Here is a 26737-nt window from a genome sequence, read left to right on the forward strand (position 1 = left end):
AACTGAATAAAAGAAATCAACAAAAAACAGGGATTAGAGATTCTATCGATAGTTGATCAAACATTAAATAACAAAAATATGTCAATTTTGAAAATAGGTACTACATTCTTGATCAAAAACATTATAAAATGACAGTGGTTTCATCAAGCAGTGAGAAAAGGTATTCATTGATCATATTCCTTTTTCAAAAGGATGTCATCATATTGTTGAAAAATCCAAACACTCAAAAAGTTTTTTTTTCGAAACCATTCTTATGTATTCTCTCTAAAATTGTGTCTTTTCCGCTTTGCTTCACAATTCACATTATCGCTAGTTGACGCCCAACGAAAGTGGGGCTCCGTCGAATGGATACAAAATTATCGCTTATCGTTGATTCAATGTTCAATCAAAAGAACATTTCCCTTGATCGAAAATGTAAAGGAATTTAATTTAAATTAAACTAAACTAAAACATATTCAATGAGCTAATTCGTTATTGGGACAAGATGGTACGAAATCATTCGATGTGTTGCTGGATACTTAAGTATAGGTTGAGTAATTTTTTATTTTCTTTTATGGCTTCAATAAATTTAATTTCTTTAATCAACAACGAAACACGAGCTTCGATTCTTTTTTTTTTTTTTTTTGAAATTTTTCCGCCTTCCAATGGTTTCTTTAAACATTATAAATATTCAAAAAACTGTATATGTACAAACAATGAAAAATGCAAATTGATAGCGACAAAATTTTGGTAATCAGTACTGTTACAGATTCTGGCTTAAACCTAGCGATACCTTAGAAAGTAATCGATGATTGTGTTAAGTTTTTGTTGCTTTTGCAAGCTTTTGAAATTTATTTAAATTGGTATTAGTTGGGGATTACAGGGGTAGGGAGGAAAAAGCCTTACACGACTACCAAATCTTAGATAACTACCAGCTAGGAATATAGACAAAACGAAAATCTTACACAGCGAGTTAAAAAATCTGCTCTGTTACTCTCCTCTAGAAGAAACCTTAAACATCTAAACACAGATTTGCTTGTTTTGTTTTGCTTTCAATTGGTTTGTATTTTAAGGTTAAATTTGGTTGGTTTGTAACTCTTTTTTGTCAATTTTTAAAATTTATTATGTACAAGTATCTCTATAAATGCTCTGTTTGCTAAATGTGCGTTCGAGTGCCTCAACTATTGGCCATTTTGTTATTTTTTTGTCTTTAAAAATGGCGTCTTCCTTCTTTATTTTAAATCGATTCGATCCGCTGTTCACTTTAAAATGCTTCTCTCTCTAGCAGCCTATATAGAAATATTAAATTTAAAAATTAAGAAAAAAGAAGTTTTCGATATCACAATGCGCTTTTCTTTGTTTTTGTTTGTTTGTATCTTTGTCCTTACATGGCTAATGTCACAATACGCTTTTCCTCTCTTTTCTCTTGTTTGTCTTTGTTTTGATTCCCATAATTTTTTTTCTTAAATTGTAAGAAACGAACACTTGTTCTACTACGGTAAAGATTTGTTTTTTTTCTCATTAATTGAAAGAGTTCCCTCTAAGGTTTTACATAGATTGATATATAAATATGTTAGACAGTTTATTTTCTTATCGAACGCTAAGAATTGAACCAAAGAAATGAAAAAAATCTTAACCTATCACCCCTCGCTTTTTTTCCTGAAAAGGGCTTCAACCCTGAGGGCGATTTGGGGATTTTTGTTGCTTCTCTTAAAAAAAGTAGCATATAAATTACTTTGTAGTTTGTCTTTTGATCAGATGCTTTGGTTTTTCACAGCTCTTCCTTTGACTTAGGGGGTATATCGATACATGGTGGAACGAAACTGCTTCTTCGTATGTACAGGTATTGTTGGTTAAAAATTGTTGCGAATCACGACGACGACGACGATAAAAACGATGGTCTCTAGTTTTGATTTGTTTTTTTTTTTTTCATAAACCTTTTTGAACAATTAGTTGATTTTAAATTTCTACAATTCGATTTTCCCTGCAGCAAAAAAGTTGCTCCAAAGTTTGCACCAAAAATTCCTTTAAGGGACCCGGAAGTCCCATTTGTGTGAGGCAAAATTCCAATGACGATGACGACGCTTTCTGTCAATTCAATTTGATGAGTGGCACCAAATTTGAGGGACCTGGAGAAGAAAAAAGAAAATAAAGAAGTACTGTAAGTATTTGATGATTTATTTAAAGTTTATAATAAGTGACTTGAGACTTGATCCCGTTTTCCTGTTTTCATTTTTAATTTTAGTATTTTTTGACAACGTGCAATTTCAATTTTTTCCATGATTTGAAAAACAAAAGTGTCTTTACATTTTAAAACGTAGCTCGAATTTCAGAAATGTTCAGAAGGTTAATGGTAAAAAATTCAAATTAATAAATCTGAATAACTCAACTTAATTAATTAGGTTAAATTCGGCCCAGAAAATTGCTAGATTTTAGTATGTGGGATCGACTTTTTTTCGACCTTGGGCTTTTTCAGTTTAGAGCAGCAAATAACAACTTTTTCAAGGCTGAAGTGCCTTATTTAAATAAAACGTTGCATTTAATTCCAAAACAACCACAATTTCTCCAAATTTTTTAAATTTTTTAATTTTTGAAACTTTTATAATTTTTGGCAAAATCTTCATTTTAGTTCTACTAAATATTAAAATATTTTCCAATGGATTTGTATTTTCCTGAATAAGTTTTTTTTATAATAATTTTGGTTTTTTATTTTATTTAAGTTGATTTTTTAAGAATGTTATCGGCAAGTTGGCAGTTGGCGAAGTTTAATGCTTGTTGTTTTTAATGCATTTCTTAAAATTGCAATTTAGTATTTTAAGTTTTTTGATACTTATTTTGTTGCCTTTTTTATTCAGTTTAAAAGATTATCTGGATTTTTTCTTCAATTTTCTTTTCTGTTCTAATAAATCAATAAAATTCATTTTGATTTTTTTCTGTTTTTAAATCTCCGGAATCTATTTCAAATTTTGGTCTTCTTTACTGTTCTATCATATTTTTTTCAAGTTGAAAAATGAATGATTCCTAATCATTTTTAAAATTTTATTTAATAACTTAGATGAATTTCTGTTCATGAATTGTTATTTTTGTCATTTTTGTTATTTTTGGTATCTTTGTATATTTTGTAATTTTTGTAATTTTTGTATTTTTAGTAATTTTTGAAATTTTTGTAATTTTGGAATTTTTGTAGTTTTTGTCATTTTTGTAATTTTTGGTATTCTTGTCATTTTTGTAATTTTTAAAATTTTTGATAATTAAGTCTTTTGTAAATTTTGTCATTTTCATCATTTGTGTTATTTTTGTCATTCTTGTAATATTTGACATTTTTGTTATCCTTTTTAATTTTTTGTTTTTGTGTAATTAATGTCATTTTTATAATTTGTGTAATTTTTGGCATTTTTATCATTTTTGCCATTTTTGTCATTTTTGACATTTTTGTTATTTTTGAAGGTTTTGTTTTTTTTGTATATTTTGTCATTTTTGTAATTTTTTAAACTTTTGTAATTTTTGTAATTTTTGTAATTTTTGTCATTTTTGTAATTTTGAAAATTTTTGTACTTTTTGTAATTTTTGTCATTTTTGAAATTTTGGTAATTTATCTTATTTTCGTAATTTTTGGCATTTTTGTAATTTTTAAAATTTTTATTATTTGAAATTTCGATTATTTTTGTCATTTTTATATGTTTTGTAATTTTGGTATTTTTTTTATTTTTGTTATCTTTGTAATTTTAAGCATTTTTGTCATTTTTGTATTTTTTGCTAGCTTTGTAATGTTTTGTAATTTTAGTGATTTTTGTCAAACTGGAATTTTTGTTATATTTAACTAATGAAGCTTTTGTTGTTTTTGTCATTTTTGTGATTTTTGTTATTTTTGTAATTTAAATATTTTTTGTGATTTTTGTATTTTTTTTCATTTTTGTAATTTTTGTAATTTTTGTTTTTTTTCAACTGTGTTTAAACATGTGAAAGATTTGTTATTTTCTGTTATTGTGACGTTTTTGCAATTTTTGCAATTTTTTTGTTATTTTTGTAGTTTTTGTCTTTTTTTTTTGATTTTTTGTCATTTTTGTCATTTTTATAATTTTTGACATTTTTGTATTTTTGGTCATTTTTGTCATTTTTGTCATTTTTGTCATTTTTGTCATTTTTGTCATTTTTGTCATTTTTGTCATTTTTGTCATTTTTGTCATTTTTGTCATTTTTGTCATTTTTGTCATTTTTGTCATTTTTGTCATTTTTGTCATTTTTGTCATTTTTGTCATTTTTGTCATTTTTGTCATTTTTGTAATTTTGTCATATTTGTCATTTTTGACATTTTTGTGCCATTTTTGTGCCATTTTTGTGTCATTTTTGTGTCATTTTTGTATCATTTTTGTCGTTTTTGTCATTTTTGTCATTTTTGTCATTTTTGTAATTTTTTAATTTTTGTAATTTTTGTAATTTTTGTAATTTTTGTAATTTTTGTAAATTTTGTAATTTTTGTAATTTTTGAAATTTTTGTAATTTTTGTTATTTTAAAAATTTTTGTAATTTTGTAATATTTGTTATTTTTGAAATTTTGGTAATTTATCTTATTTTTGTTATTTTTTGGTAATTTTTTTATTTACGTAATCTTTGTTATTTTTGTCATTTTTGTCATTTTTGTATTTTTTTGCTAGTTTTGTAATGTTTTGTAATTTTTGTGATTTTTGTCAAATTGGAAATTTTGTAATATTTGTTATTTTTATTATTTTTGAAACTAAGGAAGCTTTTGATATTTTTGTCATTTTCGTAATTTTTGTTATTTTTGTAATTTAAATATTTTTTGTGATTTTTGTATTTTTTTCATTTTTGTAATTTTTGTAATTTTTGTTTTTTTTTTAACTTTTTTTAAACATGTGAAAGATTTGTTATTTTGTGTTATGGTGACGTTTCTGCTATTTTTGCAATTTTTTTGTTTTTTTTTGTAGTTTTTGTCTTTTTTTTTTATTTTTTGTCATTTTTGTCATTCTTATCATTTTAGTCATATCTGTCATTTTTGTCATATTTGTCATTTTTGTCATTTTTGTCATTTTTGTCATTTTTGTCACTTTTGTCATTTTTGTCATTTTTGTCATTCTTGTCATTTTTGTCATTTTTGTCATTTTTGTCATTTTTGTCATTTTTGTCATTTTTTTCATTTTTTTTATTTTTGTCGATTTTGTCAGTTTTGTCATTTTTGTCATTTTTGTCTTTTTTGTCATTTTTGTCATTTTTGTCATTTTTGTCATTTTTGTCATTTTTGTCATTTTTGTCATTTTTGTCATTTTTGTCATTTTTGTCATTTTTGTCATTTTTGTCATTTTTGTCATTTTTGTCATTTTTGTCATTTTTGTTATATTTGTCATTTTTGTCATTTTTGTCATTTTTGTCATTTTTGTCATTTTTGTCATTTTTGTCATTTTTGTCATTTTTGTCATTTTTGTCATTTTTGTCATTTTTGTCATTTTTGTCATTTTTGTCATTTTTGTCATTTTTGTCATTTTTGTCATTTTTGTCATTTTTGTCATTTTTGTCATTTTTGTCATTTTTGTCATTTTTGTCATTTTTGTCATTTTTGTCATTTTTGTCATTTTTGTCATTTTTGTCATTTTTGTCATTTTTGTCATTTTTGTCATTTTTGTCATTTTTGTCATTTTTGTCATTTTTGTCATTTTTGTCATTTTTGTCATTTTTGTCATTTTTGTCATTTTTGTCATTTTTGTCATTTTTGTCATTTTTGTCATTTTTGTCATTTTTGTCATTTTTGTCATTTTTGTCATTTTTGTAATTTTTGTCATTTGTTTCATTTTTGTCATTTTTGTCATTTTTGTCATTTTTGACATTTTTGTCATTTTTGTCGATTTTGTCAGTTTTGTCATTTTTGTCATTTTTGTCATTTTTGTCATTTTTGACATTTTTGTCGATTTTGTCAGTTTTGTAATTTTTGTCATTTCTGTCATTTTTGTCATTTTTGTCATTTTTGTCATTTTTGTCAATTTTGCCATTTTTGTCATTTTTGTCATTTTTGTCATTTTTGTCATTTTTGTCATTTTTGTCATTTTTGTCATTTTTGTCATTTTTGTCATTTTTGTCATTTTTGTCAGTTTTGTCAGTTTTGTCATTTTTGTCATTTTTGTCATTTTTGTCATTTTTGTCATTTTTGTCATTTTTGTCATTTTTGTCATTTTTGTCATTTTTGTCATTTTTGTCATTTTTGTCATTTTTGTCATTTTTGTCATTTTTGTCATTTTTGTCATTTTTGTCATTTTTGTCATTTTTGTCATTTTTGTCATTTTTGTCATTTTTGTCATTTTTGTCATTTTTGTCATTTTTGTCATTTTTGTCATTTTTGTCATTTTTGTCATTTTTGTCATTTTTGTCATTTTTGTCATTTTTGTCATTTTTGTCATTTTTGTCATTTTTGTCATTTTTGTCATTTTTGTCATTTTTGTCATTTTTGTCATTTTATTCATTTTTTCATTTTTGTCATTTTGTCATTTTTTTCATTTTGATCATTTTGGTCATTTTTGTCATTTTTGTCATTTTTGTCATTTTTGTCATTCTTGTCATTTTTGTCATTTTTGTCATTTTTGTCATTTTTGTCATTTTTGTCATTTTTGTCATTTTTGTCATTTTTGTCATTTTTGTCATTTTTGGTCATTTTTGTCATTTTTGTCATTTTTGTCATTTTTGTCATTTTTGTCATTTTTGTCATTTTTGTCATTTTTGTCATTTTTGTCATTTTTGTCATTTTTGTCATTTTTGTCATTTTTGTCATTTTTGTCATTTTTGTCATTTTTGTCATTTTTGTCATTTTTGTCATTCTTGTCATTCTTGTCATTTTTGTCATTTTTGTCATTTTTGTCATTTTTGTCATTTTTGTCATTTTTGTCATTTTTGTCATTTTTGTCATTTTTGTCATTTTTGTCATTTTTGTCATTTTTGTCATTTTTGTCATTTTTGTCATTTTTGTCATTTTTGTCATTTTTGTCATTTTTGTCATTTTTGTCATTTTTGTCATTTTTGTCATTTTTGTCATTTTTGTCATTTTTGTCATTTTTGTCATTTTTGTCATTTTTGTCATTTTTGTCATTTTTGTCATTTTTGTCATTTTTGTCATTTTTGTCATTTTTGTCATTTTTGTCATTTTTGTCATTTTTGTCATTTTTGTCATTTTTGTCATTTTTGTCATTTTTGTCATTTTTGTCATTTTTGTCATTTTTGTCATTTTTGTCATTTTTGTCATTTTTGTCATTTTTGTCATTTTTGTCATTTTTGTCATTTTTGTCATTTTTGTCATTTTTGTCATTTTTGTCATTTTTGTCATTTTTGTCATTTTTGTCATTTTTGTAATTTTTGTCATTTTTGTCATTTTTGCCTTTTTTGTCATTTTTGTCATTTTTGTCATTTTTGTCATTTTTGTCATTTTTGTCATTTTTGTCATTTTTGTCATTTTTGTCATTTTTGTCATTTTTGTCTTTTTTGTCATTTTTGTCATTTTTGTCAATTTTGTCATTTTTGTCATTTTTGTCATTTTTGTCATTTTTGTCATTTTTGTCATTTTTGTCATTTTTGTCTTTTTTGTCAGTTTTGTCATTTTTGTCATTTTTGTCATTTTTGTCATTTTTGTCATTTTTGTCAATTTTGTCATTTTTGTCATTTTTGTCATTTTTGTCATTTTTGTCATTTTTGTCATTTTTGTCATTTTTGTCATTTCTGTCATTTTTGTCATTTTTGTCATTTTTGTCATTTTTGTCATTTTTGTCATTTTTGTCATTTTTGTCATTCTGTTTTGTTATTTTGTTATTTTTGTGTCATGTTTTTGTCATTTTTGTTTAATTTTTTTGTCATTTTTGTTTCATTATTGTGTCTTTTTTATATCGTTTTTTGTAGTTTTTGTTTCATTTTTGTGTTATTTCTGTGTCGTTTTTGTATTATTTTTGTGTCATTTTCGTTATTTTTTTGGTATTTTTTGTCTGTTTTGTGTCATTTTTGTTTCATTTTTGTGTCTTTTTTGTGTCATTTTTGTGTCATTTTAGTGCCATTTTTATGTTATTTTTGTGTCATTTTTGGATTTTTTTATGATATTATTGTGTCATTATTGTGTCATTTTTTTGTTTCATTTTTACGTCATTTTTGTGTCATTATCGTGTCATTTTTGAGCCATTTACGTGTCATTTTTGGTTATTTTATATGTCATTTTTGTGTCATTTTAATGCCATTTTATTGTCATTTTTGTGTCATTTTTGTGTCATTTTTGTGTCATTTTTGTGTCATTTTTGTGGCATTTTTGTGTCAGTTTTGTGTCGTTTTTGTTTAATTTTTGTGTCATTTGTGCGTTATTTTTGTGTTATTTTTTTTAGTCATTTTTGTGTCATTTTTAGTCATTTTTGTATCTTTTTTGTATCTTTTTTGTATCAATTTTGTGTCATTTTTTTGTCAGTTTGGTGCCATTATTGTGTTCTTTTTTTGTCATTTTTTCGTCATTTTTGTGTCAATTTTGTTATTTTTGTGTCGTTTTAGTTATTTTTGATTCACTTGAATCACACTTTTCCGCTTCCAACCAGGGTAAAAAAAAATGTACTGATCACGTTACAATCTTCATTATTGTTTGATTCGTTTCATAAGCGTTTATTTTCGGTGCCCATTTTACCCTTACTCTTCCTAGCTTTAAGTTTTTCCAAGTTTACTACGTTATAAGTTACTCAATCTTAGAAATTCTATTAACCTATGATATCATCTTTTCTATTTACATTCACTTCTAGATCATAAAAGAAAGAAAATCTACAATAAACTTACCATTCTTAACACCATCGATTGCCGTGTCCTGGCCAAGCTTTTTTTCGTCCTCTACCAAAGAATGGCACATAAACAGCCAAAAGCTCGGCCGGCGAGCACCAAAAAAGGCCGACCAATTCCAAGTCCTCTCCGGCAACATTCCGATCGGCTTGCGTGTTTCCACAACAAAAACCGAGCCCAACATGGCAAAACTTTTCCGACCAAAAACAACAATCGGTTTGGCAGAGCCAAACGCAAAAACAACGAGAGACCCCCCGGCTCGCTCCCGGGGAAGGAAAGCGAGTAGAGCAAGTTTCCGCCCACCACAGCCGTTTTGTCTTGGTCATCGGACCTGGTGGGACGAAAAGTTGAGTCACGTTCCGGACAATCTGTTGGGAACAAAAAAGAGAGAACGTAAAAACAAGCAAAGGAATTAGGAAAAGTTTAAACTGGCTAACAAAGCGAATCATTCCGAAGGAATGTTAACTCGGGAAAATGGTTGGGAAAATCCACACTCTCTGCTTACCTCTCGCTGCTGATAGCACCATTGTATTCACAACTCGCTCCGTTTGCGACGCTTGGAGCAAACGCCAGGCAGAACGACGGGAGCAGCAGCGTTGGCAGAAGTAGTAGCAGAATCGGCAGTAGTAGTAGTAGGGGGTGGAGCAGACGACGGGTTTGTTGTGACCGCCAGCAAGTTGGAGCCAGACCTTGACCCAGTTTCTCTCTTTCTCTTCTGCGGTGGCTCCACCCTCTTCCTCCAATTTACTCCGACTGCCGCTCTCGGTTTGCTCCTGGCAGTTCTTTTTACAGTAGTAGTAGTGGTAGTAGTAGAAGTTGTAGTAGTATATTTAATCGTAGTACTAGTAGTATTGAATGCGGTAGTAGTAGCATCCGTAGACGTCGTAATTGCAACTTTATCGTTTCTCCTGTTCCTGGCGATGGTGGCACGTTTTTGGCTGTTGTTTGGTGTGTCCTTGACGAACGACGAGGATTCGTCGTCGTCGTCGTTGTCTACTCGGTGACCTTGGCGAGGCCGTCAGTAGATTCGTCGGAACAGAAAGTAGAGCTTTTTGCAGAGTAAACAGGGAGGGCTGCTCGGTGGAGCGGGGCTCAGCTGTTGCGTTAGGATGGCTGAAAGAGAAACAGAGAAGAAATGTTCGGTTAGATGGGTTGCGCGCCAAACAGAAACGGATGTGTTTTGGGGAGAGACCTTCACGGACGTTTCAAGGACGAACTCGGGCTGTGGCTTTATTGTCTGATACGGATGAAATGTGGGATGATCTTTGTTAGATGTAGTTGATGAAATGCACTTAAGGGCTGATTAATATTCATTAACCGTCTCTGAAAGCATGATTCAAGGTAGAACAAATTTGAAGGTCGTACCTACTTCCTTTAGAAAGTTTTAAACGTTTAGAAGTAGGTCATAGATGTCAGTGAGATCAATCTGACTAATAAATGTTCCCTTTTTTTCTCCTCAACTCGAAGTGAGTTTCAAAAAATCTCCATTTTATCAGTTTGATTATGGATTTTGAATGAAGTGTTCAATTTCTCAACACATTTCTATTCCCTGGAACCAGGAAGTCTAGCAGTCCTTCCTCTAGAAATTCCCTGGGTCTCGGGAATAAACTTAAATTCATGCTTTTAAGCATTTTTAGTAAAAAAATGAAATTTTTATTCGATATAACTTCAATCGAATTAACATTTATAATGAGTTTGATCACATTGCATAGCCGTTTGATTCAAGTTTCATTTATGAAAGAATTGTAAAAATACACCTAGAAAAAACCTTTCTCTGCAAAAAACAAAAATTGAAAAACAAGAAAAAATTTATTATGATTTGATGATAGAGATGCTGTTACAAAAATCAAACGGTTTTTTTTAAATAAAATTAACTAAAATTATCAGCTTTCACAGCACTAACTGAATTGAGATGCACATCTTAAGTATTTTTTTAACGTTCTTAAATCTTGGTAAATTTAACAGTAATAGTAAAAATATTTAAAAATGGTATGAAGCAGGTTCTAAAAAATGACAAAAATAAAAAAATCCACAGTATTCAAATACGAATACAATCAAACTTCAAAAAAAAAATCCAAAAAATTATAAAAAATGACAAAAGCTACAAATAGGATAAAAAAAAAGACACATTAGAACCAAACATGATGAAAAAAACTTACTGAAACGTGACTTAAAATTGTCAAAATTTGACGAAAAATGACACTTATGCTTTACACTGCACTATACAGATGCTTTATTTTGAGTAACAACTAAAAAAAAGTTAAGCAAAAAAATCGTTCAATATCGACAACACAAAGTGTTTTGTCGGAAAACACCCCGAATTGAACGGGGTCTTTATTTTGGGTTGTTAATTTCTACAAAATTGTTTTGAATCGTTTCATATTCTGACCGATATTGTCATTTTGTCTGTCAATTTGCGCTCGGGGGCATGCGATTGAATTGAATTGAATTGAATTGAATTGAATTGTATTGAAGATTGAAATTTTGATTCTTTTAAACGGCTTCAAAATGCATGCATTTTTTCAGATTTTTTAAATTTGTATTCCTCGAGTAAGATTTTGGTCATTTTTTAGGTAAATAAAATAAAGGCAAATTTCAAAGCTTCATAACTCTGATATTTTTCTACAAAAATCAAAAAATTGCACATCAAAATGCATTAAAATTATATCAGCTTTCAAATCAGAATTAAAATTAAACTGAAATTTGAAGTCAGTTTGGCTGCAAACATGAAAAAATATTGTTTTTTACCAGCTTTGGTGAGCACTTTTTTAAAGAAGATATTGGCCCACTTTGGTGTCTTGAGATGAAAGTGGCTTCATAAATTGGGCTCAACAGTGCTTTAATTCCCAGAATATTCGGTGATGCAGACGGAATTTTCAGACACCATTTAAAGCTTATTTTTTCATGTTAAAGGTCATAACTTAAATTCATTTAAATATTTTATTTGGAAAGCTGATAAAATTTCAATGCATTACGATGTGTTTTTTTTCGATTTCCTTTGAAAAATAACAGTGTTATGCAGCTTTGAAATATGGTTTTATTTTTTTTTTCAAAAAAATCTTTCCGAATCTAACACGAAAAATAAAAATGTTGAAAATCTTAAAACATGTACAAAATCGTAAAAATAAACCAAACTTTCAATTTTTGGGAAAATCCAAAAACCTCCGGCGCAAATTTTCAGATAATAAAAAAATCCCCAAATCGTTCAAAACATGAAACGATTCGAAACATATGTGTAGAAATTCAAAATTCATAATTAAGATTCCGTTTAATTCGGAAAACATCAAAACACTTTGAACAGATATTTGCTTTACTTTGTTTTTAGATATCTATATATATAAAAATGAATTTCTGTCTGTCTGTCTGTCTGTCTGTCTGTCTGTCTGTCTGTCTGTCTGTCTGTTCCCTATAGACTCGAAAACTACTGAACCGATTTGCGTGAAACTTGGCAGGTGGGGGTATTGGAGGCAGGGGAAGGTTCCTATTATGGTCTGAGACCCCTCCCTCTCTCATGAAGGGGGGGAGGGGCCTTCCAAATAAAAGACAATTTTTTGCATAACTCAAAAACCAATCAAGCAAATGGTATCAAATTTGGCATGGGGTGGTATTTGTGAACGAGAAATATTTCTATGAATATTTGGTACCCCTCCCTCCTCTCAGTGGGGTGATAGGAAGGGGGGAGGGGGGCTATCTTTCAATTTTTCATATAACTCGAAAACTAATCAAGATATTGGAACCAAATTTGGCATGGGAAGGTATTAGGATACGAAAAATATTTCAATGATCATTTGAGAACCCTCCCTCTTTTCACTAAAAGAGGGAGGGGACCTCTTTCATATTTTTTTTACATTACTCAAAAACTAATGAAGCAAATGGAACCAAATTTGCCATGGGAGATTATTTGGATACGAAAAATATTTCTATGATTATATGAGCCCCTCCCATTTTCCATTAGAGAGATATAAAGGGGGGAGGGGGCCTCTTTTATAATTTTTTGCATAACTCAAAAACTAATCAAGCAAATGGAACCAAATTTGGCAAGGGTGGGCATTTGGGAATGTGATATGTTCTAATGATTGTTTGAGACCCCTTCCTTCTTTCAGCGGGGAGAAAGGAAAGAGGGAGGGGAGTTTCATACAATTTTTACTGCATAACTCAAGAACTGCAACAGCCAATGGAACCAAATTTTGCATGGAACGATATTTGGGTACGAGAAATGCTTCTATTAATATTTGGTGTCCTTCACTCCTTCAAAGAGGTTTTTTATTATAAATTGAAGCCTCACCTTTTTCAGCAGAAAGATATAAAGGGGTGAAGGGGGGCTTCCATATATTTTTTTGCATTACTCGAGAATTAATCGAGCAAATGAAACCAAATTTGGGATCAAAAAGTATTTGAGTACGAAAAATACTTTTATGAATATTAATTTCTCACCCCTCCATTCAATGAGGAGAACGGAACGGGGGATGGTACTTCCTTTCAAGTTTATGCATGACTCAAGAATTTACTACGCAAATAAAACCAAATTTGGCACGAGATGGTATTTCAATACGAGAAATTTTCCTATGTAAAACAATTCCTTTCTTGCAGTAGGATGATAGAATTGGGAATATAGGAAGGGATGAGGAAAGCATACATTTAACTTTTTTTTACAGAACCCGAGAACATGGAAAATCGTTTTGGTATTATTTTATGATAATCTGACACACCGTACTCTGTTCAGTGAGAAGGTACATAGGAGGAGGGATGTGAGCCCAATAAAACTTTGTTAGCATAAGTTCTCAATTTATGCTAACGAAGCCAACAAATGGAAAAAAATATGGCATGGAAAGGTACTTGGTTACGAGATATGTTTCTACGATTGTTATAAACCCTTACGCTTTAGAGTGTAGAGAGAGGAAGAAAGAAGGAGGCTCCATATAAATTGGGTTGTAAAGCTTAAAAACTTATCAACCAATGGAACTATATTTGATACAGGGGGTGAAGGTAAGGACAGGTGGGGGGGGGGGGCTCTCTTATCAGTTTTTTAGCTTAAATACAGAACATATAGATTTTAATTTGTCGGCCTAGCGGTGAAAAGTGATGTCCTTTTTAGTAGGGACATCTAAAGATTATGAAGTGTTTTTACATAGGTGGATAGAAGGTTAGATGAAATGAAAGATGTTGAAAATGAGCGGGTAGAATTTATTTAGAAGCATATCATCACATATCAAATTTTTGTTCCTCACGGGCCTACTACTATGAAGCGGTAGATACAGATAGAGTTGCATCTACCACCACACATTAGTAGGCCAAGCTTGGTCCGCCCCACAAGGGAAAACTTGCAGTGCGGACGAACAAGTTAAGTTAAAGGGAGTTAAAGGGAGTATATCTGAGCGATCACATATCATCTTTTTGTTCGTCCGCACTGCAAGTTTTCCCTTGTGGGGCGGACCACGCTTGGCCTACTAATGTGTGGTGGTAGATGCAACTCTATCTGTATCTACCGCTTCATAGTAGTAGGCCCGTGAGGAACAAAAATTTGATATGTGATGATATGCTTCTAAATAAATTCTACCCACTCATTTTCAACATCTTTCATTTCATCTAACCTTCTATCCACCTATGTAAACACACTTCATAATCTTTAGATGTCCCTACTAAAAAGGACATCACTTTTCACCGCTAGGCCGACAAATTAAAATCTACAAGTATAAATTACGATGATTAATCCTTCATAAAATACAGAACATATCAAGCAAAAACAAACATTTTTTATAAGTTAGATTGTTTGCGTACGATTAATTTGAGACCCTCCAGACAGATTAGTTTAAGTTATCTTTGTACTGCAATTCGAAACTCCAGCTGCAGCTCTCATTTTATAGCGGTTGCTTATGAATTATGTTATAATTTGATTTAAAAAAAATGCCAATATTCAATACAAATTTGAATAATTTCTGAAAATACCATTTGATTTTGAAAGGTGTAGCAAAGCACACCGGGTCAGCTAGTTACTAAATATTTTTGGCCAACTTTTTTTTTATTTCTATTAAAATTTAAGCATTTTTACTATCAAAAGTGTTATTTTTCTTAAAATTTTGGCAATTTTTAGTCACCTAACCGAATAATAATTATGTTAGAAATCTGAAAAAAAAACCAATTTTCAATTTTTGAGAACATCCAAAGACCCCGGCGCAAATGGTCAGATAATAAAAAAAATCCCCAAATCGGTCAGAACAGGAAACGATTTAAAACAAATTTGAAGAAATTCCTAATTCATGATGAAGACCCCGTTCAACTCGGAGAACATCAAAACACTTTGTGTTGCCAATATTGAACGGTTATTTACACAACTTTGTTTTTAGTTGTACCTAAAATGGTTTTTTGCCCAATTTTTTTTTTGTTTTTTCTTAAATTAAAGCATTTTTACTATCAAAAGTGTAATTTTTATTGAATTTTTGTCAATTTTTAGTAACCTTACCGAAAAATAAAAATGTTAGAAATCCGAAAAAAACATGCGTTTTTAAGTTGTAAGAACGAAGCAAATTTGCAGTTTTGGGAAAAATCTGAAGACCTCCGGCGCAAACCCGTTAGATATTTAAAAAAAATCACCTTGGACTTCCTAATTTTCATGCGAAAATAGTTCAGCGAATCAAGCAAAAAAATTGTCCACCAACGAAACGATTGCAATAAATCTATCAATTCTTAGGCATTCATTGACAAAATACTGCCTTCAATTTAATTGAAAATATACTAACTTCATGGCAATGCAATAAATGTATTAAGTTGATAAATAGAAATTAATCTCACGTTGAAAATAGAATCAATTATAAAAAATTCTTTTTTATGAATCTTCGGATTATACTTCGGATTCATAAAAAAAATCTTATTATCATTTTATTTATTTTCGAAAGCTCTTATACCGGTATTTGTTGAGAAAAAAAAAACCTGTGCATGATTCTTTTTGCTGAGGCATTGGAGACCTCATAGCATCACGATTTAAACCAGATAAAAATAAAAATTGTTTTTAGGGCCATTTTTTGTATATTTTTCCCAACTTTTCCAAATACTTTAAAAAATGAGACCAATTGATGCGCAAAATTCGATTTTTGCGCATTTTAGTGGGCGAAAAATTTTGAAAAGCATCAAATGTTTCAATGATTTTGGGGCAAATTCGTGGTTGAAAAACTTCAAAAATAGCAAATAAAATTATAAAAACAAAATTGGTAATCGTCGGGATGACATTTTTTTCGGGAATTCGGAGTTTTATTCAAGAATTCCCGAAAAAAGGCTTCCGGAATGGAAATTCTTATTCTGATTCCATATCAAATTCGTTTTCTGATTTTGATAATCGAAAAAGGATATTATTTTAAAAAGAAGACCCTCGGGTAAGGTAAGATAAATCAGTTTAACAAAAATGCGTGAAAAAAATGGCAAAATTTGAAACACCTTAAACCTTAGACCTAAGACATGAGACTTTCGATATGATACCTGAGACTTGAGACTTAACCCTTTGATGCATGACTTCTTAAAAATGAGAATAGCAGTTATTGATTCAGTGAAACAATAACATTTTAATTCGAATAGCACAAATCAACAGGTTTTAAGTCGATATGTTGAGTATTCTAGCCCATCAAAGTTGAAAAATAATTTTTGAAATTCTTAAATCATTTCATTAAGATTTAGAAAATTTCTTCCAAACCTTTCTAATTGAGTGCAGGAAGATGTTTGTGATTGATTGTAATTTAAAAAAAAAAATGTTAAAGTTTGCAAATCTGTAGAAATAACAGCGACTTTCCAAAAACTACTTTTCTCAAACAAATAAATAAATTCGATTTTTGCAATTTTTGCACAAACTTTGTTCAATATCTCACAAATACAGTGAAATATCGTTACAAATATACCATGGGCTTATTTCTTTTAATCTTTAGAATATTTTGTGTGAATACATCACTCAAAACTATTCACGCCGTTTCGAGATATTTGGATTTCTATTAGTGTTGTTTCAAAACAACACTATGCATTAAAGGGTTAAGGTCTCATGTAACATATCTCACGTCTCAGGTCTTATGTTCCATGTCTCAGATCTCAGGACTCTTGTCTCAGGTCTCAAGTCTCAGGTCACAGGTCACAGTTCTCATGTCTCAAGTCTCATGTCTCAGTTTTCAGGTGTCAAATCTTAGGTCTCATGACTCACGATCTTAGTCTCAGAGCTAAGATTTTCCCAGATTTTTCAAAAATTTCCAAGTGCTTCGTTCAAAAGGACTATTTTCTGTCAAAAATCGTGTTTATTCAAAAAATCCGTGTAAAAAATACCGTTTTAATTCCCGAAATCCGTGTCAAAAAAATCACGTGAAGTAAACCTTGGTGTACTACCCATCACCATTAAAATTTTTTTAAGAATTTCATGAAAATTTTGCTAAATTTATTGAATATTCAAAAAATTTCAAGGGTAAAAAGCAAACCATGGAAGTTGTTGTACTTATCATATTTCGTTTTTTTTCAAGTGTTTGAGGTTAAAAAGCTGGAGTTTGCGATTCTGCTCAATTCAGATTGGATAGATTTTTTGCATACAAGGTTTTATTTAATTTATTCCAATGTATTATTTTTTGCATTCTTTTTGATTATCTCCCTCCCTCGTGATGTTTCAACTCCAAGTGACAAAAAAAAAAATTCGGCCTTATTCAGACGAAATAACCAGAGATACAATTATTGGACAGTTCCGCTAGATTCTACAATTTTTTTTGTAAAAACTGCTCCAGATCTGGTTCATTGCTTATTGAGTTTGACAAAATTAAGCCTTTATAGGTCCTGCAAAGTACAATAATGCTCCAGAGCAAATTAAAAGCACCAATATAATCGGAACATTTTTAAGACCAAATATAAACAACAATTTAAAGAAATACTAGCTAGTACACGACCAACAACTTAACCAGCTTTTTAAATATTTTTCCTTACTCAATCTTAAAAACAAGTTTTTTTTTGTTTAAAGTTATTTGAAGTTATTAAAATAATTTCGTTTTTTTAAGTAGATCTTTAAAGAGAAAATTTATGTCCACTGAGAATAACTCTTTTTGTTATTTGTTTTGCTTAAAGTTACATTACCCCGCACATTAAATAAAAAAAAATGAGTTCTCGGCATGAGTAAATTTTAAACTCGATCTTATTTTTATCTCAATTAGCGACCAGACGTGCCGAGAACTGATGCATCCATAACCAGAAGGCTCAATATGAGTTTTGTCGAGAAATTCGGGGGTTCATGTTCTGCCTAAAATCAAAATATTCTTCCAAAATGAGATAACATTTTATTTTAATCACATCAAAAGTTGATTTAGTTTAAATATTAATATGTAGAGGATTTGTTATAATTTGAGATATTTTGACATCGCTTACTATATTTCTGAATTTGATATATTTTCGTTTTGCTCTCCACATCGGGATCAACCGTGATTTCCTTTTAAACTTCCGAACGAACATGCTTCAACATGTCCAAATCCGTAAATGATGCAACACCTCAAATTTTCATATCTCACCACATTACTTTCACTTCACTGATAAGAGAAAACCACAACAACAATAGAAAACGTGACTCACCTTGCCGCGCGTAGGCGACGAGAATCTCGTGGAACAGCATACTGGTCAGGTGCTGCTGCCCAAGGGCTGCCGCTGCACAGACCTGTTGCGACACGTTGGTGCCTGTTGTAGCCGCACCTCCACCAACCGCCGGTGATTGCTGGTGATTGTGCGTTTGCTGTTGATTCGCAGGCTTAACCTGTTCATCCTCGTCAACCGAGGGAATAAAGAATGCCACTGCCATGATTTGTAAAAGTTAAGTTTGGTTGCAGTTTCACAGTTTTGTTCTTTTGGCTTGATTTGTCCCACACAAATTAATTAGAAAATTTCCTTTGCACTTTGATCAAGGTTTCAGTCTTCTTGATACATGGGAACTTTCTTTTCCTTTGTAAAAATCCTGATTCGACGGCTCTTTCACCTAACTTTCCCAATAGTCTGGTAAAACACACTTTTCGATCTGTTATTAGTCAACGCACACTTTGTTCCGTTTTTAAAACGGTTGTAGATAAATCACTACCTCCCGAATCGAATCACGCTAAGATCCGGGCGTAAACAAAATTGACACACTCGCACGCGAAAATAAACAAAGAACCTGAACGTTCCGTTCCGTTCGTAACTTGTAAGTTTCTCGCGTTAGCGCTCGGTTATCAAAAACACGTCCAACTTGCGTTGTTGCTCGATGCAAACTGATCCGGACGCACGTTTCGACTTGTTGAGGTTGGTTCCCTCGTCCCTCGTCAATAATGGGGACGGCCACGCTTGTTTTTGCTCATTCGCTTTTGCCTGTACGGTGCCGCAATAAGTAAGCAACAGGGACGAAGACGGAGCAAAACAACCAACCCGAAGACAACTTCGGGTTCGGATTCGGACAAACCCGAACTAACCACACTGTATGAACACGTTCGGATCTTCGTTGGTGTTAGTGTTTCGGTGCTACGTTGCATTGTTGCACTCTTGGCACAAGGAGATGTCGCATGGACTTGAGTGTAAAATTGGCGGGAACACTCTTTGATTGGTATCATTCCAGTGTCCGTATTCGAAGGAATACCGCAGGAACGGATCCCAAATTTTCCTTTCCCGTTGAGGGATGTTTTTGGTTTTCGGTTTCTCTAGGATTTTTCTTCTTATTTTACGGGATATGATGATAGAATCCCTGGAAAAAAGGGGTGTTGACTATCGATATTTTTTCGGTGTCCAATTACGTTTTTTTTGTGCTGCTGACACCGGATTGGGTAAGATGTTTTGGGGGATGTTTCTATGATGACGGTACGGTCGAGTACGGTGATGATTGAAAGCAGATGGAGGGCTCGACGAGAACGGTGAATCATCCAAATGTGAAGTGTGTTTGGTTTTGGGTGTGTTTAGCGTGTTGTGTTTGTTTCTTTGTAAGTGGTCACAGGTGTTGAAAGTAACCGGGAACAAATTTTAACACATTTTTAAAAGATCATCTGATGGATAAAAAGTTTTCTTCAATTTTTTTTATTTGAAAAAACAAAGGAATCTTATCTTAAAAAAAACTGCAAACAAATCTAAAGCTTACGAATAAAGTTATTTGTTTCAAGACCTACGAATTTGGTATATTGTCGAATACCGTCGCATGTTGATTATTTTCTGATTTTTATAACTGTTTGAAAACAAAATTTTAATTCCATTTTCTTTAATTTAGTGTTTAAGATAAAAATTCGTAATAATGGGGGAAAACCATACGGACGCTGCCAAAATCTACATGTTTATTTTATGTAACTAGTTCTTGGAGAAAAACGTGAATAATAAAATGACAAAAATGACAAAAACCAAAATGACAAAAGTGATAAAAATAACAAAATATGACAAAAAAGACAAAAATGGCAAAAATGACAAAAATGACAAAAAAGACAAAAAAGACAAAAAAGACAAAAAATGACAAAAATAACAAAAATAAAAAAAAATGACAAAAATGACAAACATGACAAAAATGACAAAAAAAAACAAAAATTACAAAAATGACCAAAATGACAAAAAAGAAAAAAATGACAAAAACGACACAAATGACAAAAATGACAAAAATAACAAAAATGACAAAAATGAAGAAAAATGACACAAATAACGAAAATGACAAAAATTACAAAAGTGACAAAAATGATAAAAAATGACAAATAAAAATCGAAAACGACAAAAGTTAAAGCACAAGGCAACTATTTCACATTTTTCCAAATGAAATTAAACATCTTAATCAAAGCTCAATTTTTTCGAGGACTTTGATTAATTTTAACTTTTTTAAAAAATAACTTAGTTTTTTCCAGCTCAACTTGATTTGATTTCAAAAATATTTTGTTTCAAAATGATTCTTAGATATTTTTTAAACGAAACGCTATGCAGTCAAAATTTTGTTGAATAAACTAAAATCTGTAATATTTGAAGCATTAAAACGCCTTCTGTAATGTCAAATTCAATTAAATTTCTTAAAAATGTAGGGTTTAATTTTTGTCTTTAGTGTTGCATCTGTGATACGAGAAAACCTAGGAATAACCCTGATTCCTCCGTAAATAAAGGATGGTAAAAAGATTTAAAATCTGTTATAGTTTTAAGCAGGTTTACTCGATTATCAGCCATCAATGACTGACTTTTGTTTGAAAAAAAAGGTTCATTTTCAAATTCCATTGAATTCCACAACTTAAACAAGAGGTGATTGACAAATTCTGACAAAATGTTTGAATTTACGACGCCAACATCTTTCAAAATCTGATAGTAAAAACTAGCATTGAGTCTTAATAAAATGTTATTAAAATAATCAATTTTTTTTGTCGAAACTGAATCTGGATTAAAACTTAATTTTTATCATTATTTTCTGAATAGTCTGGGACAGAGCCGTAGGAAGAACCGCCTCATGGGGGGTGTTTTGATGGGTGATATTTTTATATTATACTATTGTGCAATGTATGGATAATTTTTTTTAGTAATTTTAATTTGAGTATCCTTTTTAAGTTCATTCACATTAAAAGTTTTTCGAAAATCTAAGTTGCTTTTGAAATTATGTCCAAAAATCAACTAAATGCTTGCTGAAATATGCTGATTTTTTTTTAATAAGGCTTTTATAAACGAAAGAAGATACTTACTTTCACCGATGCACACAGGAGTATTTATTTTAACTCACCAACCGTTTTTCATATCATTTAGTATATTTTTTAGCGTTTTCGTAATTTTTGATAATTTTCTTTTAGAAAATTTTCAACATTTTTATTTTATAAAAGATAATCCAGGTTGAAAAAGTTATAAAACTAACAAAACCTAGATTGAAACCTAATTGAAAATATTCGAAAAAGAAAATAAATTTCACTGAGCTTTAAATTAAAATAAATGAGCCCTAGGTGATTTTTTGTGGAAAAAAAAACTATCAATATTTTTAAACTTCAAACTCATCAATATCCAAATTGCGATTTTTTTCTTTTGCTCATGATTTTTGAAGTTATATATTTTCAAATGATTTCAAACATTTTCCCGAGACTTGCTGGAAACATAAACAAAAACACTAATCTGTAAAAAAAAACAACGTTTAAAACAAAAACTAAATTAACGAATTTTCAAAGCACTCTATACTGTCTCAATTATCATCGATTTTTTATCTATTATACTAAAAATTATGTAGCATCCCTCCATTGAAGTTTTCCATTTCGAATTTTCATTTTTAGTCGCTTAAGAAAGTTTTATTCATAGATATGACTAAGTCGTGCTGATTCAACGATTTGTGGAAAAATTCTAGCTCATAAAAATACTAACGTTTCGACAGCTGCTACAGCTGATAAACAAATCAGATAATTAAAAACTGACCGGTACATGGGGCTAAATTTATTCAAGAATCAATTAAACATTGACATAAAATTAACCAAGGAAATTTAAATTTTGAGTTTCGGCCAGTTTTTTGGGTGAAATACTCCTGTGTGCGATGGTTAAAAACCTTTGAATATGCTCCAGAGTCTGGTAGATTTTGTTGATTTGATTTGAGCGTTAACTCAGTTTTCGAAAGTCCACAATTTTTTAAAAATAACTTCTATGCTTAAACCAAATAAACTGAACCTACCAAACTCTTGATCAAATTGAAATATTTTAATCATCGATGTAAATAATTCCAAATTAAAAAAAAAAATTAGCAGTATAAAATCTGTTTATTGTAAACTTGATCCAAACTTAAGATTTTAATTTAAAAATTGGCTCTTGTAAAAACTGCAATATTATTAATCTTAAACTGAGATTGCCAGAATTTTTTCAGCGCGTATCCAGGTCGGACACATCCAGGAATTTTGATCTTAAGCCCTTGCAAAATCCGGGCATTTGATTTCAAAATTGATGACCAAAAATCCAGGCGATATCTGGACAAATTTTGTCAAAACGCAGAAATTATTCAACAAAATCAAGGAAAACATTGAAAATAATTTCTTCAATCAAAACTTATCGACAGATTTTAAATCGCATTATAGGCATTCAAAAAACCTTTGATAATTATGTTTATGAAACTTGCTGAATAAATTTCGTTATGGAGGTATAAATAAAAAAATATTACAACACAATTTGTTTTTCATGTTTGATCTGCCAAATAAAGTAAAAAAAAATCAAGCTTTTCTCAATGAAATCCTAATTTTTTGAAGATAACATGTTTTTATCACTCAATGTTTTCACCAAAAAATAATATTTGTCTGAGATCTCTTGCGATTTAAGTTTTCCATCAAAACATTCATCTTGGTATTCTCAAATTCATTTACGAGCTATATTAGAATCTGACTTTTAAATATAAAATCTGAATCTGTCTGAACCTGATTTTAATATTCAAATTTTGAACCTGTTTTCAAAGTTTCAAAACGATTTCTGAAATTTAGAATAAAATCTGATTCCTTATTCCAAATCAGAATTTTAAATATAAGCCAAGAAGCGAATTTTTTTTTCATGAATCTGCGATTTAGAATCTAACATTTTCAGTTTCAATTTGAATTCATTATTTCAATTATCTGTTTTAAATCCAACATGGGGAACAAAATACAAATTTCAAATGATAAATCTAGTTTCGAATATTCAATTCTTAACCACCATTATGAAGCTTTGTTGTGTTTAAATTCTGCATAAGAATTAAATTTAAAAACTACGAATCTAAATATAACACAAAAACTCAGATGGTTTTTAATTTTTTTTTATCATATTCAGAAATCATTATTTAAACATTTTAATGAATATAAGTTTCGAAAGTCATGAAATCAAAACATTTGTTTCGACAAAATTTTGAATGGAAATTTCGAAAGCCATGAAAATTCCATCAAAAATTCGTGGTTTTCGAAACCGGAATCCGTGATTTTTTAAACTGATGAAACCAAATTTGAAGCGGAATTTCAAAACAGATTTCATTTCTAAATTCTAATGATGATTTGAACTAATGATAAGAATCCTAAACTCTATATCAAATTGAAAATATGCAAACCAAAAAATAATTTGGTTTTGTTTACCAGAACCTCCGAATAACTCATTTGAAATTTAAACTCAGAACTGAATTTCTATCAACAATCAGACAAATTTTAAAAATTGTTGCAGAATTCTGAACCTGGGATCAGTTTTCGAGGTTTTGGCATGAGTTTTGAGTCAAGATTGTTACTCTTGAATATCCTCAATCATTAAAATTAGATTAGGAACTGAAAGTTACCTCGCATGCATTTTTTGGACCCAGCCACCCCCCCCCCCCTCCTGTTCCTAGGTGTGCATTTTGAAACCCAGCCATATTATAGTCAAACATTATTCCAAGATTTTTCGATGGTTCATTTTTTCAAACATGATGTGAAATATTTTAAACTGCAAAATTGAAAATCAGATTTTTCAGACAAATTAAAATGATGAATTATGATTATAATTCTAAGAATTTTTCATCGAAAAAAAGTTGGGGTTAAATATGTAATATGTAATATTCATTTAAGTTAAAGACTTCCTTGAAAAACCGCAATGAAAACTTCTAGGTACATATTTTTTCTCAGAGGTCAAAATGACTCATGGTCTTCAGGAAGAGATCATTGAAATAAAATCTTCAATTTTAAAAACTTTTAAAATATTCTTAAGTTCAGAAAAAAGTGCACAAAGCTCTAAAGTGAATTTTTATCGCACTTCAGAAGTTATCACAAACCGAGCTGATAGTTAAAGAAAATTAAATTCATTGCTCCTCAAGAAATGTGAATCTTGTTGCCCGAATCATTTGATTTTTATTCTAAAATTGTTTTTTTTTTCATTTTTGGATCCATGATTTCTTTCAATTCAAATTTTATTCAAGTTTGTTAGTCCTTTAAAAATCAACATCGTCATTAAATATGGTTTACTGAAATCAGCATAAAATCATTAATTAAAAAAAAAATTCTCAGTTTATATCGAAATATGATAGTTTAACAATCCATTTTAATTGCTTCTTAAAAAAACTCAGAAATTTGAAATTAGATCTATTTTTCGAGGAAATTTTTTCTGTCGATATCAGAAAACGTTGGCTCAATTCTTTTTCGATCTTAAATATCTGTTAACAGTTATTTCTGAAATTTACTGCAATTCTGAAATATTTGTTGATAGAATCATATAATCATATGATCATATTTCAGGCAGAAGAGAAAAAATTGAAAATCTGTTTAGGCGGCGTTGTATAAAACGACAACAAATCGAAAAATATGTTCAATATTTGAAACCTAACACATGGCCGAAATTATGTTTTTAAGCCCATGTGGTGGAGCAAATTTTGGAAAAAAAAAACGAAGATAATATATATGAATCGATTAAGATTTTCGTTGAACCAAAAATTGTATGTAATCATCAAACTCAATTTACAAAATGATTAAAAATTTTTAAAAAAGGTAAGGAAGTTAGACTGCCAGTAGAATCCATACGCCTGTGAAGCGGCTGTTAGAAAATTGATCGCCCGAATGAAAAATTTGACTGCAATTTAATTTTTTTACAAAAACGGTTATTTAAATTTGTTTGGTAAAAATTCCAACGGAGTGGAAAATTTCGGAAATTCAAGGGTATGCCAACTGAGCCTAAAGGAAAATTGGACGAAAATGGTATTGAGCTTAAATTAAGTAAAAATGCCAAAAGATCACAAGAGTTCCGAATTTTTATTGGCTGAAAGTTTGAAAAAATCGGTCAACTAAGTAGACTTGACAGCACTTTTTCTGTGATGCCATAAAATGGCACTGGCACACAAATGCCATCGAATGGCAAATGGGACACCCCTGTGAAATTTTTAGACTATAAAGCTTTAGTTTATTAAAAAAAAATTTAAAAGTTTATCGTTTTTTTTGTTTTGGTTTTTGTCTGTATGAATGCTAGAATCTGTAAAAATTCATTTGAAATAATGCAGAATGCAGAAAATCAATTCAAAGTAAAAGATTAAATTATTCGATTTGTTATTTTTTTTTTTTTTTGATAAATAATATGAGCTTGAGAAGAGAATTCAACAAAATGTCCAACATACTTCGTAGAATTTACGGAATAACAAAAAAAAAAATCAAAACAAACAATCAGCTTAAATTTCATTTCAAGTTTTTGATTGTTCAAGGCTTACGTTCATTACTCTCTCATTGCTATAGTAATTTTCAAACCCAGAATTGTGATAAAAACCTATCAATCAAAACCTGATAGAATTCAATAAACTGCTTTTTATATTTCGAGGATTGAGAAAAACAATGTTTCATTTCAGAAATAGACCTAAAATTCATAGAAAAAAAGGCAAATCTGTCCAATTTGAAATAAAATTAATTGTTTTTGAAACTGCGATAAATTTTATGAACCGTTTAAATAATCTATACAGTCAAAATTGTTACAGTTGGCAAAATTGTCAAAATTGGCAAAATTGTCAAAATTGTCAAAATTGTCAAAATTGTCAAAATTATCAAAATTGTCAAAATTGTCAAAATTGTCAAAATCGTCAAAATTGTCAAAATTGACAAAATTGTCAAAATTGTCAAAATTGTCAAAATTGTCAAATTGTCAAAATTGTCAAAATTGTCAAAATTGTCAAAATTGTCAAAATTGTCAAAATTGTCAAAATTGTCAAAATTGTCAAAATTGTCAAAATTGTCAAAATTGTTAAAATTGTTAAAATTGTCAAAATTGTCAAAATTGTTAAAATTGTCAAAATTGTCAAAATTGTCAAAATTGTCAAAATTGTCAAAATTGTCAAAATTGTCAAAATTGTCAAAATTGTCAAAATTGTCAAAATTGTCAAAATTGTCAAAATTGTCAAAATTGTCAAAATTGTCAAAATTGTCAAAATTGTCAAAACTGTCAAAATTGTCAAAATCGTCAAAATTGTCAACATTGTCAAAATTGTCAAAATTGTCAAAATTGTCAAAATTGTCAAAATTGTCAAAATTGTCAAAATTGTCAAAATTGTCAAAATTGTCAAAATTTTCAAAATTTT

The 26737-nt window shown here is 29.7% G+C and overlaps 1 long non-coding RNA gene across 1 annotated transcript; it reads right to left on the reverse strand.

Annotated features, from left to right (window-relative positions):
* Positions 1–277: 277 nt before the first annotated feature.
* On the reverse strand, positions 278–19002 carry LOC129753430 (uncharacterized). Its single transcript, XR_008738931.1, has 4 exons — positions 18349–19002; positions 9281–9888; positions 8776–9143; positions 278–2108 (listed from the first exon to the last, which is right to left on the reverse strand). It is a non-coding gene; the product is annotated as an uncharacterized LOC129753430 (long non-coding RNA).
* Positions 19003–26737: the final 7735 nt, after the last annotated feature.

This window comes from Uranotaenia lowii, chromosome 1, assembly GCF_029784155.1.
Source record: "Uranotaenia lowii strain MFRU-FL chromosome 1, ASM2978415v1, whole genome shotgun sequence".
NCBI classification, from domain to species: Eukaryota; Metazoa; Arthropoda; class Insecta; order Diptera; family Culicidae; genus Uranotaenia; species Uranotaenia lowii.